The 19,260-nt window shown below is 37.3% G+C and overlaps 1 protein-coding gene across 1 annotated transcript in view; it reads left to right on the forward strand.

Moving 5' to 3' along the window:
• Positions 1-19,260, forward strand: part of ROBO2 (roundabout guidance receptor 2) — a 665,634-nt gene that overhangs the window by 389,483 nt on the left and 256,891 nt on the right. The window lies entirely within an intron of this gene.

The raw sequence follows: 19,260 nt of genomic DNA on the forward strand, positions 1-19,260 counted from the left end.
TCTTCTGTTTCTCCTTCATTGGTGGGTGGATTCTTACTGCTGCATCATCCAGGAAGCCCCTAGAAGTTCTTATTTGTAGTATTTACCACTCGTAAGTGATGAGAGAACAGACAGGGTCCACGTTGCCTCCTGCTCTCAAGGAAGATATGGTACAGGGATGTTTGGAAAATGGGACTTTGGGTGTATTAAAGAAAAAGTGAATAATGGGTTGGTCAAATGTTTTCTAAAATAATTACTACATCAAGCACAGAATAGTTTGTCCTTGGGCCTTCTACAAAGGCTTCTTTAGCTGTTTATTATGGCCTGATAAATGAATACAACAAAAGTACTATGACAATTCACTGATGTATCACTTTGTTGAAAATGTGGTTTCCATGCCAAGAACAAATATAAAAAATAACATTCGATCTCTGTAGCACAGCTAATCACAGTGTAACCTGTGTCCATCAATTGATCTTTTGGAGGAATTAAGGCAAATTCAAAAGAAAGATTATCATGTGCAAACAATGAGAGTTTAGATATCTTGCTTACCGGCCTAGGGTCCCTTTATCCTTCCTGCAGCGTTTACTTTTTGTATCAGGAGTTAATTAAGGTGAAACATGAGGTAATTAGAGCTAATCCTACTGGCCTCCTGCTGGCTTGTTGCCTCCTAGGCCATTGCCTGAACCAAACCATGTTCACCGTTTAAGAAAAGCAGATTTTTGTAAAAGGGATGTTCATGCTTCTTTTTGACATGGTTCCTAATCTCTAAGACTGTTCTTATTATTTATAAAAAGAGTCTTTGCACAGAAAAATTGCAAAAATGATCACGTTCTTCTACAGGTTTGATTAAAAAAAAAAAAGACTTTTATTAATATGTACCTAGTCATTGACAGGAGAAGGCAATGGCACCCCACTCCAGTACTCTTGCCTGGAAAATCCCATGGATGGAGGAGCCTGGTAGGCTGCAGTCCATAGGGTCGCTAAGAGTCGAACACGACTGAGCGACTTCACTTTCACTTTTCACTTTCATGCATTGGAGAAGGCAATGGCAACCCACTCCAATGTTCTTGCCTGGAGAATCCCAGAGACAGGGGAGCGTGGTGGGCTGCCATCTATGGGGTCGTTGACAAGATTATAGAGTTACATTTGGCGACATTACATGTTGCTAGCAGATTAACTGAAATTTGTAGTAGTATAAATATTTAGTTTTGATTATGCTGGAAAGTTATGCCCTTTTCCCCAAATTAGTTTCCTTTAACAGATATGTCAGTGAATTATGAATTTAGGAATATGTCATAGAAATTGAATTGTGGAGAGAAGAGGATGAGAAAAAACGCCAAACCTGACCTGAACTGCATTCAGGTGTTTTATCTATGCTGCTAAGTCGCTTCATTCGTGTCCAACTCTGTGCGACCCCATAGATGGCAGCCTACCAGGCTCCCCCGTCCCTGGGATTCTCCAGGCAAGAATACTGGAGTGGGTTGCCATTTCCCTCTCCAATGCATGAAAGTGAAAAGTGAAAGTGAAGTCGCTAAGTCGTGTCCGACTCTTCGAGACCCCATGGACTGCAGCCCACTAGGCTCCTCCACGCATGGGATTTGCCAGGCAAGAGTACTGGAGTGGGGTGCCATTGCCTTCTCCTTATGATACAATAAATAGATCTGTTAGGCAGTAACTGACTTCTCCTTAGGATAAGTATACCTCTGTGTGTTGAGCATGTTTATTCCATAAGAGGTTGTGTGTGTGTGCATGTGTGTGTGTGTGTGTGTTGATTATGTTCGTTCCATAGTAAGTTGTATATGTAGTGGTTCTATTTTTGCTTTTTCAGTGAGAGAAATAATAAAAAGATTTAATATCCTTGTTAAATTTCTCCAAGTTGAAAGGAAAGCACGTGCCCCTTTATAGAAATCCTAGTCTTCTAATTTGCCAACCATAATAGAATCTGTATTCTTGCCAAAAGGCATTTTATTAGGTTGTTAAGATTTTAGAATTGACAGGCCTGCAATATTAATTAAACAGCAAATTGCTGGTAAGCAGTCATGGCATTTATAAAGGAGGGCACTTATAGAAGGACTCAAATCTCTTCTGTCATAGTTTAGAATATCCTATCAGGTTCTGGACTAAAAAAATTCTATTATCATAAATTTATTTTTGTTTGTTTTCCCAATTGCCATCAGAGTTTTAACTTCTATTTAGACTATATTGATTCATCCTTTTCTATCTTTTAGATGTGCTTTAGAATTGTTTGTGCTGGCATCTTGAGTATATATAAATTTTTAAGTCTTTTACTGAGATTAAAATCACTTCTGTGGAATAAACCATTAAAGATTACAGAGCAGCTATACTGCAACAAGTTGCTAATTCATATCTTCTGTCTGACCCTGTGAAGCACTTTATTTCTGTGACCAAATCATAAACTCTTCTTTAGTAGTTTATTATGTAACTTCCAAGGTCTTACTGTTTTTCATGAAAGAAAAAGCTTTATTTTCATTTTACTGGCTTAGGCTTTAAGGCTAATAGAAATTGAGAGAAGATTGTGTGTGTGTGTGTGTGTGTGTGTGTGTGTGTGTGTGTGTTTAGTGAATTTGATGTCATTTCCTTAAAGTGGAAGTGGGACCTTTTCTCTGCAAAATTGCAAAGAGAGCATTTGCACTATGGCATTTAAGGATATATCAGATGAGATTTTCTATCGATCCCCGTGGCAGGGATGAATGCCCTGAGAGAATAAATGAGCCGCCTTTATGAGGCTCCCTGTCATGAAGGATTTAGCTGTTTCATTTGCAGATTCCTGTAAATGTTCACCAGATTCATGACCAGTAGTTTTCACTGGAGAAAGACTGGACCATGGGTAAGCAAATGACTTTGTCATTAATAGTTTCAAATAGCTTAAAAAATGTTCTGGCAACTCAGTTAATTCTGACGAAGTTATAGAGTAGAACCCAACTATAGTTTGTCTCTAGCCAATATTTCCAATTATCAGACCAAGGAAAGGACCATAATAAGTAATATGTACCCCCCCAACCTACACATATACACGCATACACTAATTCAGATCATATAGTTTTTCCATATGAATTTTAAGTTGAAATCTAGAGATGTTCATATTTACAATAGCAGAATAAAAATACATATTAACCAGAAACTACTCCCTATAGTTAATTTTATACGTACTAACCTTCACTTCCTTAATTTATCTTCTAAGTGATCAGTAAATTGCTTGTAATAACTAATTTGCATGTTTTGGTACAAAGGTAATACTTAATGATGTAAGGTATGGGTACCTACTGGTGTAGCAAAATATGTTTTGAATTATCACTGAATGCAGCTGTCTTCAAAGTTGTTTAAACATGACCGATAAATGAATTAATACATTTCTGTGAGATCTGTTTCTATATATTCAAGTTTTTAGTGACACTAATATTTAAATTGTTGTTGTTCAGTCACTGTCATGTCCGATTCTTTGCAACCCCATGAACTGATAGCACGCCAGCCTTCTCTGTCCTTTACTATGTCCAGGTGTTTGCTCAAACTCACGTTCACTGAGTCAGTGATACCATCCAACCATCTCATCCTCTGTCGCCCTCTTCTCCTTTTGCCTTCAATCTCAAAAGATCCAGCATCAGAATCTTTTCCAGTGAGTTACTTTTTGCATCAGGTGACCAAAGTATTGCAGCTTCAACTTCAGCATCAGTAGTTCCAATGAATATTCATTGTTGAATCCTTTAGGGTTGACTGCTTTGATCTCATTACTGTGCCCACCTTTAATATAAGGCTTCTATTTCTAAAATATTTATTCCAATTATTAGTCTTAATATTTTATTAAAAGTGTATTAGAAAAACCTCTAGCTCATTTTCTTGGTCTGCATTGGTTCTCGTAGGGGCTGACTCAGAGATGACTGTATTACATACAGTATAGTAAAGTGTTCAGTAATGTGTAGTTTGTCATAACTCAGAGCAGAAATAAAAATAGTTAAGCGCCACTTTTAGGGTTCTCCTAACTCCTGCTGCCCATTCAGTCCTATCTCCACAGGAAATCAGTGACCATAGACTGCTTGCATGCTTATCTGAAATCATCCCAGAGGACCTCTCATGCCCTGCTAGTACAGTGGTATGGGTACAAATTAATAAAAGCCTTTACTGAGGACAGTTTAGCAATATGAATTAAAGTAATTTTAGATCTGGCATCTATTTGCATAAGTGTATATTTCATATAAATGTCTCTCTGTGTGTAAAATAGCAGTCAGTGTATGTGTAAATTTATGGCACAGGTAGGCATCAACGTTGGAACTGCTCATTGGAAAACTTAAAAGTGAGCAAGTTCAAATACAGAAGGAACAGAACTGCTCAGCTTTAAAACAGCATAGCTGTGGTTCTGACACATATTACAAAGACACATTTGATTTATGCAAGATGTTTGCTAAAAGCGAAGACTCCAGAGACCCCACTTTTCCCAAGATCTCCTGAACCAGACTGTAGAGAAGAACCCTAGTTTGAGCACGGCAATTTCATGACTTAATATCCCAGTTTTTCTCCTCCCAGTATCTAGTGAGAATGGAATCTCAAACCAAAAGTGTTTGTTCCTGAAATACCCAAGCCCTTAGCAATCTTTGAGCAGCCAAATCAGGGGTTCTCTAAGTAAAAGATCTGAAAGTCTTTGAAAAGAGCTTTAAAGTCTCATCCTGTCTGGGATCTCATCCCAGAAATGTTTTCCTAACCCATTTCCCAGGGATTCAATCCTGGCCCAGCCCTACACTTCCTGCCTTATACTTCACATTATCCTCTGCCCTGGGACACTGGGGAAGGATGTTCCTATCCCACCGTAACTAATGCCTCTTGGTTTGGGGGGATGAATCAGTGCCATGGATTCTTGGAACTTTATTCATTCACTTAAAAAAAAATTGTGGAGCACAACTTTTGAGCCCAACAATTTTCTAGGCACTGGGAACTCAGAAGAGAACAAAAGAAACTAAAAGGGAGCTTTCTTTCTGCGAGTGGACACAGACTAACACACGGCGAATAAAGCATGTTATTCAGGTAATCAGGTTGCAGAAGAAAGAGAACAAGCATAAACTGTACAGAAAAGTGTGGATGGGCATTGGGTGGTGGGGCAGCTGCGAGGCTGAAATTTTAGATAAAGTGATCGAGGAAGGTCTACCTGAGAAGCTGAATCTTGAGTGATGCCCAAAGAGACATTAAAAACAAAAATAAACAAACAAATGAAAACTAACTTGTGGAAACGAGGGGTGGGGTAGAAAATGTTCTAGGAAGAGGGTCCAAGTTAGGAAATGCCAGGAGGTTAATATAAATGGAGCGTGAGCAAGGGGAAGGGCAGGTGAGCAGGATGTGACGAGGCAAGAAAAGTGAGCAGAGGCCAGGTCATGCAGTGCTTTTAGGACTTTGGTTTTTATGTTAAATGGGTCCATTGAAAAATTTTGAAGAAAGAAGAGACATAATCTGTTTTTTGTTTTGTTTTTTTTTTTTTTAAAAAAAAGATCACTCCTGACATTTAGTTGAGAATTTTGCAAATCAGAAACATTTGGCAAAGCAAAATGATGGGTTTGAAAATGCCTAAAGCAAATCTGACTGAAACAGGGAGGTCCATGATCCAGGTGAGAGCCAATCAGGTGGAGCCAGTGGAGGTGCTGTAAGGTGACTAGAGTCTGGTGTATTTCGAAACTGAAACCATCAGGATTAGATCACTTGATGTGAGATTAGGAGGAAAGGGCAAGAGCCAAGGGAGGATAAACTATCACTAGCTTAACTGGAAGAAGGGAATTGGCATTCAATGGGAGGGAAAGACTGTGAGAAGTGAAAACTTTATGAGCAACTCAAATTTGATGTGTCTGTTTGACATCTAAAAATGGAGGTGTCAAGTAGGCAGTTGGAGGAATGAGTCCAAATCAGAGGTCTGGCTTGGACATACGAATTTGGATACTACTATACATGTAATAATTGAAGTCATGAGATTTGTTAGGACTGTACCTAGAGCCTATGGAGGTGGAAGAAATCCCAAGATTAGGCTTTGGGTTACTTTATTTTTAAAGGTTGAGATGCTGAAGACCTAGCAAAGAGGACTGACGAAAAAACTGTTAGATAGTAGGCAGAAAGCTGAATGAGTATCTTATGCCATAGTTCAAGTGAAATAAATGTTTAAAGTTGGAGAGACTGTTTAGCTGGATTACTCAAAGGTGAAAGATGAGCCACAAGAACTATTAGATTCGGCAACATTATAAGAGTAATCTGAGTAATAGTGGGGCTGAAGCCTTTATTGGAAGAGGGTGAAGAAAGAATGGGAGAAGAGAAATTAGAGTAAGTAAGGAGGTTACACCACAGTTCTTCAGTACAGAGAGGAGAGAAATGGAGAATATCAGGAGAGGAAAATGGGGACAGTAGAGAGGGGGTGTTTTGTTTGGTTTTAAGGTGGGATAAATAAGAGAGTATCTGTGTGTTACAGAAATTATCTAGTAAAAGGGAAAATTGATGATGCAGGAAAGAGAGAGGAAAATTACAGAAGCAATGCCCTTGAGTAGGCCAAAGGAGGTGGGTGCCAGGCACAAGTGGAGAAGTTGTTCTAATGTAGATTCACGGATCATCCATCGTCATGAGAGAATGGAGATAATGGGCCCAGATGACTTATCAGGAAAGGAGGTAGATAATCATGTCTGTATGATTTTCACAGGGTGCAGTTCATGATACAAGATCATTTTTTCACATTCACGTTTGAAGATAAAATGGGAAAACTCGCTTGCATTGTTTTGTAGAGGAACAATGAATTGTGTTGAAAGAAAACAGATTTCCAGACAGTGTTGAGATCACAAATAATGTTACATATGGCTCCATTTATAGTCAACTTGTATAAATAGAGAATTCCTTTTCCAATTTGTTTTAATTAAGCAATGAAGCCTCGAGTGTTCGTGATTACTGAGACCCCACCCCTGCCTTCAGGGAGCTGCCAATCTGGTGTGACAAGCCCAAAAATTTGGTGACCATATTTTCTAAATAAAAATCGGGACTGATGACCACACCCGTGGGCTGAAAATAGAGGAGAATATTTAATATGAGGGCCATCCAGGGGTATTCAGGGCATATGTTTTCCATTACTGTAATTAGTATCAGATGTTTTTAAGCGCTGAACTAGAGAAATAAAGAGCTGTATAGGAAGACAGAAGAGCAAATGCTCAAATTTGTCTGAGGCGGGTGGCAAACCAAAGTGATGGCTTTGAAAGTTCCTAAAACAAAGAGAGAGGCGTTAAGGCTGGAGTTAAGACTAGGCAAGTAGATTAGAGTGATACTGAATGAATTGTATTCTAAGGAGTGTGTGTGTGAATGTTATTCTCTAACCATCAGTGGTGACATAATCATGTCTGTATCGTAGAAGGACAAATCTGGTAGCTAAGTGGAGCAGAGACTGGCCAACACTGGAGACTGTAAATCATTGTGTCCTCTGAAATAGCCCAGGCAGAATATAACAAGGAAATGATGAAAGAGATGGCAAAAATGATTCAAACAAGGAGGTAGATCCTAATGTGTTTTTTTTAAGAGGAAGACAAGCAGGACTCTGAGACATACTTGGAAAGTAAAAGAACATGTAACAATGATTACAAGGTTCTTTTGGGGGTAAAAGTTACACTTTGATGTCATCTGTCAAGATATAGAGTACTGAGGATGGGCAGTTTTGGTCAAGAGGTGAGCAAACAATGACTTCATTATGTTCATGTTGAGTGTTAGATAATTCCAAACATCTGGAAAGTCTGGGATTTGTTTCTCCGACATCTCTCCTTTCTGTAAGTGGACATTGGATTTATCATTTGAACTCTGCAGAAGAAGAAAAAATAGCAATAATTAGGTGCAATTAAAATGATGTGAAGGACATTCAGTGCTAAAGAACAAATTCATTACATACTGGGCAAAATCAAAGTTTCCCAATATTTTTAGTGCAGGGTAACTGCATTTTCTTGATTGGAATATTTTTTGAAATTTATAAGATTTGCCAGAATTATTTTACTTTTTTTTTCATTACTGTATATTCACATTGAATCAACCCATAGATTAAAAAAGAAAAAAAAAAGAAAGAAAAACACTAGAAAGATGGTTAGAAAGGAAATGATAAAATACTACATCATAAAGGGAATACTCTGCTTAGAGAAGCCCTTTACTTTCTAGGTTATGTGCCCAGTGGAAAATGCTTTGGGGTATAGTTTTAAGATTTCTAAGAACTTCAATAAAACATACATAATAAATGCATCAAGCTCCCTATTGCATTGTCCAAGTCATTAATTATACACCAGGACCATTTAATGACAGAATGGAATGCTTATTTGACCAATCCTCAAAGACTTCATTGATTTGAGCCTTTCTAGTTTATGGATTTGATATGCTGTGAAACATCAAAAATTAGTAAATATGTTATTTAACAAACTAAAAAAATGCCATAAATGCCATGGTATTTTCTTCTATTTTTGAATTAGACTATCATAGCATTCTCATACTCAGAAAATAGTACCAACAAGAGGTAGATTATCACATGAATTTACTAGCATTATTTTTTATTGTGAGATAACAGGTATTCAATGCAATGTTTTCTTTCCTGGAACCTCGGTAAATTTCAATGAATAGTCATGGAAAATACATTAATTGCCTTTATTGTTAATATGTTTATAATTTTCTCATTTAACATACTTGAAACATTTCTTTAGTTCTAATATTTTTTATTAAGTAAATGACTTTCTTTTCTGCCTAATGTGTTTTGGGGGCAATAGAAAAGGTACAAGAAAGAATGAATAAATATACAAACTGAACTAACAAACGCTGTTGCTAGCTGAATTTTTTTTTAATCTTACCTTGAAAAATGTTAGTAACCCACTAAAACTATCATTATTATATGATTTTCTCACTTGTGGAGAGGTATGTGAAAAACTCACAGCAGCCTTCTTGGCCCTTCTAGTGTCTCTGCAGAAATGCCAGCTTGATCTAGCGTGGAATGGGTATAGTATTTGAACAGGGGGCTTCCCAGGTGGCAGAGTGGTAAAGAATCCACCTGCCAACGAAAGAAACACAAGAGATACAGGTTTGATAGCTGGGTTGGGAAGATCCTGTAGAGTAGGAAATGGCAACCAGCTGCAGTATTCTTGCCTGGAAAATTCCATGGACAGAGGACCCTAGCGGGCTTCAGTCTAGGGAGTCACAAAGAGTCAGACACTACTGAGCAACTGAGTGCACACACACACAAACACACATATACACACACACTTGAATAGGAGTTTTGCTGGTGCTTTTTGAATTCTCTCCTTACTTCTTGAATTATATTCTTATACAATACTCTAACGTTCCAGTTTATTAGCTACATCCATATCCCAAAACAAGTGTACATTTTTATTGCAGATAATAATAGTAACTTTTAAAATTATAGGGTGTGTACATGCTAAGTCGCTTTAGTCAGGTCCAACTCTGCGACCCTGTGGACTGTAGCCTGCCAGGCTCCTCTGGCCATGGGACTCTGCAGGCAAGAATACAGGAGTGGGTTGCCATTTCCTTCTCCAGAGGGTCTTCCCAACTCAGGGATTCAACCTGCATCTCTTACATCTCCTGCATTGGCAGACAGCTTCTCTACCCCTAGGGCTACATGGTGTTTTTTGTTAATCAGCTTACCAAAGATACTTGAAATTGACGTAATCATTCTAAATTTTGCAGCTTACAATTTATTCTATTATTTTCCTGTATATTTCTCATTTTCTTGTTTTTCTGTGAGAGTCACAATTAGGAATACTATTTGACCACAAATCTCTTTAAATGACGAGAAGAAAAGTATTGTGATTCATACATTCTGATAGGTACTTTTATGGAAATTGTTTAAGAAGACCCAACTTACCTTTTCCAAGAGTTAATAATATGATAGAGACTTTTAAATAATAGAACAAGATACATTATAGTACTTTCTGTTGTAGGATTTGAAAAAAAAAGTGTAAGCTGTGGGAGCACCAAGAAAAAATAGTTAAGGAATCAAGAAAGCTTCCCTAGAGGTGGCAAATCGCCATGAAGGGAGAAAGAAGCACTGATTATGGGTAGGAAAAAGAGGGTTGGAAATCATGGGAACTTACGGTTCTAAAACTGCCATAATAAATTAGCTTACACTGGGTAGTTTAAAACAGAAATTTGTTCCCTTTCTTTTATTGAGGTCAGAAGTCCAAAATGAAGCTTTGGTTTCTTCTGGAGGCTGTAATGGAGAAGCTGTACGATGCTTACCCCTGAAAAATCATAAATTTCTAATATTTGTTGTTTTTGTTAATTTCTGAAAGGGAAATAACACACGTGAATGTGTGGATTCAGTAACACCTGATGATGGAAAATCTTAAATCACACTTTGTCAGGTTACAGAGCTACACTGACCTTCTAACATACTAATCATGAATGTTATTAGCAACAGCTATCATGTATTAAACACAGACAAGTAAGTAAATGTTTCACATTTATTATCTCATTTAATCTTCACCCTAATGGTAAGACTAGCATGTTCTTGGTAGAAATAAGAAAATGGAAGCATAAGGAAGTTAATTAATGACAGTATCTGTAAATACTTACACGTCATAAGCACAGTAATAATAAAATAAATTGAATAAGAAACATATATTACAATGAAAATTTTTTTAAAGAAACATGAGACAGAGGAAATGGAACTCTGTATTATAAGTAACTTCATTTCTAGCGCTTTCTGCTTCTGCCTTCTACAACAAAACCCATCTCACAATATAACATATTAGGTGGTCATTTACTATGACAATAAAAATAAAAGCTATAATACAAATAGCTTGGAACCCTGCTGTTTGATTAAAACTTTATCTGTTTAATAGATTTTAATATGAAATATTATAAAAAATTTATATTTATTAAAAAGAAAATAAAACCAACAATTCCTTTAAAATGACTCTACTTTTTTAAAATTTTTATTGTATTTGCTTATAATACTGCACTGGTTTCGGCCATACATCAACATGAATCAGCCCAAAATGACTGTATTTCTGTGCTAGGACTAGAGCTTTTGAGTTTCCTTTTCAGGCTGACATTCCTCACGCATGATCTTTATATGGTCTTCCTGAAAATGGAAGTTGGAGAAATGATTACAAATTAATGTTACTGTGCCCAACTACACACCTTTATAATATGTCTCAGGGAACAGAATGAGGCAAACTGCATTTTAAACAACTATCCAGGATAATTTTTTAAATACTAAATACCTAAGAACCATTGATCTGTTAACTATTCAGAATATCCACCCCCCAATTTCTTTTAAAAAACCTGTTTCTTGATTTTCATTTTTATTTATTTATTTTACACTACTTAATTTTTAATTTAATCTTATGTAAAAGTCTGATGTTACTGAGATAGAAGAGAAGGCCACAGAATGAAAGCATGATCTCAGCTTGCAGCAGTTCCATACATTTCCCATTCAAAGGAGTTGTGTTAGGTAAATATTTAAGGTGACTATTTTACAGGTTACTCTTTGTTACTGAAATAAAATGTTTGAAAAGTCATTTTAAGAAAATACATTTAAATAAGCCTGAATATGTGTATGTAGATGGTATGCATGGTATGTTTCTCAAGATGAAATAAAAGGTACATTTCGGTCTGTCTCTGGCTATTCAGAAACAAGCCTTCACATTTCATGAGACTTACTCTACCAGGGGCCAGATTTCCTGGGCACACATCCTTCTGGGAGTGGCTGCTCTCTTTACTTCCCATTTAGCAGCTGTACAACTGGGAAACGTCCAACAGAATAAAAGCCACCTGCTCCTGTAATGATTTCAGCCAAACAGGCGGGTTTGAAGCTTTACCAAATGTGTTGTCTGTCACTCTGATTCAGTTTTCCAAAGGAAATTAAATAGGTCAAATATTCATATAGAAAATATGTCCCGTTTGTTAATTCCTGTTGTGCTTGAGATTCCTTTCAGCCTACCATAATTCATTAATCTGGAGATGCCCTTGTAAAATGAAGAGCAGAGATTGTTTGGAGAGATAAGTTTAGAAAATGAGACATTCTAGAATGTGTCCCTTATTGCATGCTATGTTATTGTACTCTGAGGCTGCATTATTACCTTAGTCTACTCAAAGTAGGTTTAGGTACAATTTTTTCTCCATTGGCTTCCCTGGTATCTCAGATGTTAAAGAATCTGCCTGCAATGCAGGAGACACGGGTTTAATCCCTGGGTTGGGTAGATACCCTGGAGAATGGAATGGCTACAAACTCCAGTATTTTTGCCTGGAGAATTCCATGGACAGAGGAGCCTGACAGGTTACAGTTCATGGGTTTGCAAAGAGTCAGACACAATTGAGAGACTAATGTGTGATTGCATAAGTCCCCAGTCCTACAAGCTAAATGTCAAATTCTTGTTAGAATTTTCAACTCAACCTTCTTCCTATCTTAGTCTTTATAAGCCTTTAAAAAACAATCTAAAGATGAAATAATATAACATAGAAAGTAAAAAAAAAATTTACAGGCTTTTCAATCACATGGATGCAGTATGAGAGGTGGCCTCCATCATAATTTGCTCTGTTGGCATCCTCTTTTGCCCCTCTGAGCTTTGGTTTTGTAATCTGTTAAACACGGTTATTTTCAGGATTTCAATTCAGTTCAGTTGCTCACTCGTGTCCAACTCTTTGCAATCCCATGAATCGCAGCACACCAGGCCTCCCTGGCCATCACTAACTCCCGGAGTCTGCCCAAAACCATGTCCATCTGGTCAGTGATGCCATTCAGCCATCCCCATCCTCTGTCATCCCCTTCTCCTCCTGCCCCCAATCCCTCCAAGCATTAGAGTCTTTTCCAATGAGTCAACGCTTCACATCAGGTGGCCAAAGTATTGGAGTTTCACCTTCAGCATCAGTCCTTCCAGTGAACACCCAGGACTGATCTCCTTTTGGATGGACTGGATGGACCTCCTTGCAGTACAAGGGACTCTCAAGAGTCTTCTCCAACACCACAGTTCAAAAGCATCAATTCTTCAGCACTCAGCTTTCTTCACCGTCCAACTCTCACATCCATACATGACTGCTGGAAAAACCATAGCCTTGACTAGATGGACCTTTGTTGGTAAAGTAATGTTTCTGTTTTTTAATATGCTATCTAGGTTGGTCATAACTTTCTTTCCAAGGAGTAAGCGTCTTTTAATATCATGGCTGTAATCACCATCTGCAGTGATTTTGGAGCCCCAGAACTGAAGTCTGCCACTGTTTCCACTGTTTCCCCATCTATTTCCCATGAAGTGAGGGGACCAGATGCCATGATCTTCGTTTTCTGAATGTTGAGCTTTAAGCCAACTTTTTCACCTTCCTCCTTCACTTTCATCAAGAGGCTTTTTAGTTTCACTTCACTTTCTGCCATAAGGGTGGTGTCATCTGCATATCTGAGGTTATTGATATTTCTCCCAGCAATCTTGATTCCAGCTTGTGCTTCTTCCAGCCTAGAGTTTCTCATGATGTACTCTGCATAGAAGTTAAATAAGCAGGGTGACAATATATAGCCTTGAAGTACTCCTTTACCTATTTGGAACCAGGCTGTTGTTCCATGTCCAGTTCTAAACTGTTGCTTCCTGACCTGCATACAGATTTCTCAAGAGACAGGTCAGATGGTCTGGTATTCCCACCTCCTTAAGAATTTTCCACAATTTATTGCGATCCACACAGTCAAAGGCTTTGGCATAGTCAATAAAGCAGAAATAGATGTTTTTCTGGAATTCTCTTGCTTTTTTGATGATCCATCGGATGTTGGCAATTTGATCTCTGGTTCCTCTGCCTTTTCTGGAACCAGCTTGAACATCTGGAAGCTCACGGTTCATGTACTACTGAAGCCTGGCTTGGAGAATTTTGAGCATTACTTTACTAGCGTGTGAGATGAGTGCAATTGTGCAGTAGTTCTAGCATTCTTTGGCATTGCCTTTCTTTGGGATTGGAATGAGAACTGACCTTTTCCAGTCCTGTGGCCACTGCTGAGTTTTCCAAATTTGCTGGCATATTGAGTGCAGCACTTTCACAGCATCATCTTCATGATTCGAAATAGCTCAACTGGAGTTCCATCACCTCCACTAGCTTTGTTTGTAGTGATGCTTTCTAAGGCCCACTTGACTTCACATTCCAAGATGTCTGGCTCTAGGTGAGTGATCACACCATCGTGATTATCTGGGTCATGAAGATCTTTTTTTGTACAGTTCCTCTGTGTATTCTTGCCACCTCTTCTTATCTGCTTCTGTTAGGTTCATACCATATCTATCCTTTACTGAGCCCCTTTCTCGATTAGGCACCTCATTCTGAAGGAGATCAGTCCTAGGTGTTCTTTGGAAGGACTGATGCTAAAGCTGAAACTCCAGTACTCTGGCCACCTCATGCGAAGAGTTGACTCATTGGAAAAGACTCTGATGCTGGGAGGGATTGGGGGCAGGAGGAGAAGGGGACGACAGAGGATGAGATGGCTGGATGGCATCACTGACTTGATGGACGTTGAGTTTGAGTGAACTCCGGGAGTTGGTGATGGACAGGGAGGCCTGGCGTGCTGCGATTCATGGGGTTGCAAAGAGTCGGACACGACTGAGCGACTGAACTGAACTGAGAAATATCACAGCATATTTATTTTATGTAAATATTTATTATTATCTGTTTTTAAAATGTTTGTTATATTGATAGGTTTATGTTTTATATAATTATTTATCCCATTGTTATCTATCAATACATCATGGCAAACATCTAGAGAAGTTTCAAGTTTTATCCCATGATCTGATCATGTATACTAGTGTGAGTTGCTCAGTTGTGTCTGACTCTTTGCGACCCCGTGGACTATAACCCACCAGGCTCCTCTGTCCATGAAAATCTCCAGGCAAGATTACTGGAAGTGGGTAGCCATTCCCTTCTCCAGGGGATCTTCCCAACCCAGGGATCAAACGCTTTATAGCATCTTTTATTTCTGTTGCCATATTCAGCATTATGATGCAAAATCAGTATGAATTTGTAAGAATATTCCATCATGATAAAGGATTAATGCTGTGTCAAGATTAACTCATGTAATAAGTAGGAAAAACACAAGATTTTGTTTAATAATTTTAGCAAAATGTTCTATGCATGTATTTTTTAGTGGGCCTTGGGTTTTCATAATCAAAAGCATCAAACTAGTGAGCATCAAAACACTCCTAAAAACTCTTTAAAAGTAAAGTTAATTGAAGTAAATATAAAGATGAAAAAGGCAAGAAAATATAGAAAAATAAAAATGGATCAGTAAGGTTTAAAAATAATCCACTGTTTCTCCTATTTTTAGTAAAGTAAAATTTTTACTATGATGAACAAATAAATTATAGAAACATTAAATAATTTTAAGTTTTGACAAAAGAATATCTGTTGTTAAAAGATTTTATCTTCCTTTATACATTAATGTCATTGCTTTAGACTCCTTTAATTTGGAGTTCATAAAAATTCATTTGAATGAATTAGAAATAATATCATGAAAAATTAGATTCATGTACTGATTTGTATTCTTGCATTTAATGGGCACTTTGCTTTATACTCTTCCAGTAATTTTAAATGCTGAAGCAGCACAGTAGAATATGCCAACATCGGCAGACTAGTCACTAAAGTTAAGAAGCTGTTTACCTAATTGCGGTGCTACACTGTCCAATAGCTTATATGTGCTTGTATGGTACTGGTATGTGAAAGCAAAATCAAGCTAGTGTAGAATAAGATAAGGTATTGTCAGATTCATATATTTGATATTTTATAACTTTTACTTCCCTTCTATACCTATTATATCTTTTCATGTCAAGACAGTCCTCCCCAGAAACAGACATGAGACTAAGAAGGCATTTATAGCTAATATGTATCTTTCTGCCCTACCAGGTGATTATGTCTTAGTTATCTTTGAGTCTTAAGCTGTCCCAGACACAAATTTTCATGTGGTGGGCATTCAGCACACATTGTTTAAAATGTCTTTGCCGTGTCTTCATAAGATAGAAGGATAACTCTGGAATCAACCTGTTCGTAAGCTGCTGTGTCAAAAAATTACAGTCAGTCAATGATATTGAACCATGGGGTTATTTAAATAGAACTGAATTTTAAGCCTGGGTTTAAAAGTGATTATCTTACTCTTTTCGTGTAAAACACAGCTAATATGTGTCTTTGCATTTTCCTAACCTCCCCTCATTGAATTGCTCCATGTTTACTGCTGAAGAGTGTAGCTCTGCTCGGACACTGACAGTGATTTGCACCTATTTTTCATGAAAGTGTCAGCCTATCATTATATAATTATACAACATTTTATAAAAGTGTAGGAGGCTTAGAAAATAATGTGCCCTCATTTTGTGAATACTCAAGTACCCTTTGAATAAAACACTTTGCTCACTTTTAGAGATAGGATATGCCACTGGAAGCCTATCGTTGGGTCTTTTATGTAAATGACTATTTTTCATTATTTATCAATTCCCAGGTGCCCCATGCATAGTATAAGTATATTCTCTGTGGCAGTCAGAATTGTACAGTTTAGAAGTTGAAGGATTGAAAAAGCAGATTTCCTGGGATAGATGGCAGTATAATGCTGTGCTGACACAAATAACTGCTTTTTCTATTACTTACTAGGCAAAAATCATCGAAATATATGGTAGTTAAGTAAATGAGGATGCTATATTTTTAAACAAGATTTATTTAACCTTACTGTTTAGTCTCTATGATGTCATTCAGATAAGTCATTTTTTAAAGTCTAAATGAATTATCATGTTGTATTAATTGCATATTTATTGAGAAGCTGCTCTGTCCAATTAAGTGACTTTCTTACATGAGATTTGGACTTCTCATGTCACAGGCTTTCAAAGTAATTGTAGAGGTAAGACATGTACACAATACAAAATGGCAAATACCATAAGTAAAAGTTGACAATAAATTGTTAAGGTTATTTTAGGTTGCAGTATGTAATATTGTCCATTTTCAACTGTGATTGACCTAATAGACTCCAAACCTCTCATAATTTTACCTCATGTTCCACTCTGCCTCAGCTCTGTACCTCTATCCTTATTCATCCATCTCCCTGGTAGGTTCTTTTCCACTTTGTCTGAAGGGAACACCTGCTTTTCATCTGTACAGTCTTAGCTCAAGTACTGTATGCTCTGAGTACGTTTCCTGAAATTCACAGTCAGAGTTAGATACCACATTTTTATCACACACCTCTAACTTTTAAAATGCTTCAAGTTTATGTGGATGTATCCAGTAGTACCTGATTTCATATACCCCTATTTCATGCCCGTCCTTCCTATAAAACAGTGCCTCCAGGGTGGTGTCATAACATATTGTGTCTATTGAGCTTAGTAACCTGATTGGCATGTAACAAGAGCTAAATAAGTACTGAGTGGAAGAATATGTGAATGTATTAATAATTCAGTAACATTATTTTTAACTGGGCAAGATCTTGAAGATTTTTACTTCTGCTCTTTATTTTACAAATGAGAAAACTGACGCTCAAAAAATAAAACCTTTTAATGGTCTTTTAAGAGCTAAGTTAGAGCCCAGGATAGTATAAGCAAAATATTAAAACCATCTATAATTTATTTACTTGAATATCTGTGCCCACTAATATCCTATTTTATTTTTGAACACCAGCTCGATGTTGCCAAGGGGTACCAGTATCTCTAATACTTGGAAGATAATTGGCACAGATATTCAAACAAAGAAATAGTAACCCTGGAATAACTGTAGGCAATGACAATCAGTGGAGATGAAGTAGAAGAATCAGGATTTAAGTTGAATCTTGAAAGATGGACAGAATTTTAGTGGGGGATATGGGAGAATGTGATTGGAATGGTATGAGCAAAACATGGAGGTAGGAAAACCTAAAATGTGCAAAGAAGATCTAATGAAGAGAATACTAAAATAGTCAGTGGTTATTCTTACATCCTTAGAAAATGTGTGGTTTTAGCCATGGGATAAGTTCTTGCTGGCTTTCTGATTTTGGTATAAGATAGTGCATGTGATATTTTAGAGACTGCCCCCTCTTGGTTGAAAAAAATATCAATTTTCAGAAGTATTCTACATTAGAAGTTAGAACAGGGTTGAAAATTAAATATAATCTCATACTTTAAAACTTGGTTTACACATAAGTGTATGTTTATATTACTAAAACAGCTGGTCTTCCACACTGGTAATAGAAAGGATTTATTTATTTTTTAGTTCATGTCTATACCCATCACATTATTTCTAACAACTGTAGAAGATGCTGGACGTTTCTTAGATATATAGCTTACTTTTGTGTATTTCCTAGAGATAAAAAGGAACATTGTGCATGTGTGTGTGTGAAATCATAAGGATGGGATTTGCGGAGAGTCTGTGGGAAAAAGTACTTCTTTGTTACTGTAGTTCAGAGTTTCTCAGCTATGTGCATGTGCCCACCTTTCCACAGTGTGACATCACAGCTAATAAAGGTTTCTTGTTTGGGAGAGCATTGTCCTTGGTTCCAACATTCTCTTTAGAAATATCAGCACAGGTAGCCTCTCTCAATTATTGTGCATCTTAACAAAAGATGTATTTATCAACTAGTTTCAGAATATTCCTTTTTTTCTAATTTAAATTTATTTATTTTAATTGGAGGCTAATTACTTTATGATATTGTACTGGTTGCTTTACAATATTGATTTGGTTTCTGAAGATAGAAATGCAAGACATGCAGATTAGATGCCTGGATTGGGACGATCCCCTGGTGGAGGGCACAGCAACTCACTCCAGTATTCTTGTCTGGAGAATCCCATGGACAGAGGAGCCTGGTGGAATAGAGTCTATAGGGTCACAAAGAGTTGGACACGACTGAAGCGACTTAGCACACATGCACGCAAACTTGTACTCATAGGTAATAGTTGAGTGAACTAGAGTAAAGGACAGATTGGTAAGTGTTTCCTCTTTAGAATCATTTTAATTCTCTTAATCATTCACTGAGTGCTCAGTATGTGTTCAGTAGTGTGCTGCTATTAGGGATGTGATGGCAAAAATGACAGCCACAGTCATCGCTCTTATGGAACTTGGGATTAGCGCAGAGATAATCAACAACTAAATATAAATTAATGCATACATTACAAACTGCTGAAAGTATTTTTAGGGAAGTAAACAGATGATTTGATAAAACATAGTGTGGGAGGGTGTTTTGTTTTGGAGAAGGTGGCCAGAGATGTTTTCTCTGAGAGGGGACAGAGACTCGAGGTGATAGGTGGCGCCACTCATACAAATGACAGTGAGAAAGTGCTAGGCTGTGAAGTGGAACTGCACAGGCAG

Source organism: Ovis canadensis, chromosome 1, assembly GCF_042477335.2.
Source record: "Ovis canadensis isolate MfBH-ARS-UI-01 breed Bighorn chromosome 1, ARS-UI_OviCan_v2, whole genome shotgun sequence".
Classification (NCBI taxonomy): Eukaryota; Metazoa; Chordata; class Mammalia; order Artiodactyla; family Bovidae; genus Ovis; species Ovis canadensis.